Source organism: Alligator sinensis, unplaced genomic scaffold (genome assembly GCF_000455745.1).
Source record: "Alligator sinensis unplaced genomic scaffold, ASM45574v1 scaffold538_1, whole genome shotgun sequence".
NCBI classification, from domain to species: Eukaryota; Metazoa; Chordata; order Crocodylia; family Alligatoridae; genus Alligator; species Alligator sinensis.
In genome coordinates, this window is record NW_005842999.1 from 27,181 (window position 1) to 27,691 (window position 511).

The window sequence follows — 511 nt, forward strand, 5'->3', positions numbered from 1 at the left end:
ACACACTACCAACTCAGGCACATAAACACAGATAAGTTCCTAACTTGGATGGTATGGTATGTATGTGTGTGCTTGGGGTACCTGGGATACTTGGGGGAAGGTTAAGGTGAGAGAGAGGGTGAGTTAAAGTGTAGGGAGTGAAAGTTGCCAGAACCAGGATTAGAACTGGTGGACTAGAGAGAAGCTGGCTGAGGAACTGAGGCTTGGGTTTACTTAAGATCAAGTGGCCCCAGGGTTACTGGAGGTCACCAGTGCAAGGGAAAAAGCCCGGTGGCAAGGAGGAGAGAGACAGAAACCTGGGAGCTTGGGGCTGGAAACTGAGGCAGACAGCTGAGATATTGGGGCGGGGGGGGGCGCAGATAAGTGGTGGCAAGGAGGAGACAGCCAGGAAAGAAACTGAGGCAGAAACCTGGGAGCTCAGGGGAAAACGCAGTGGGGACAAGGCAATAACAGTGGCAGAGATCAGGAGAAAAGGCAATGGGGATAAGACAGTGGCAAAGAAACAGGGGTT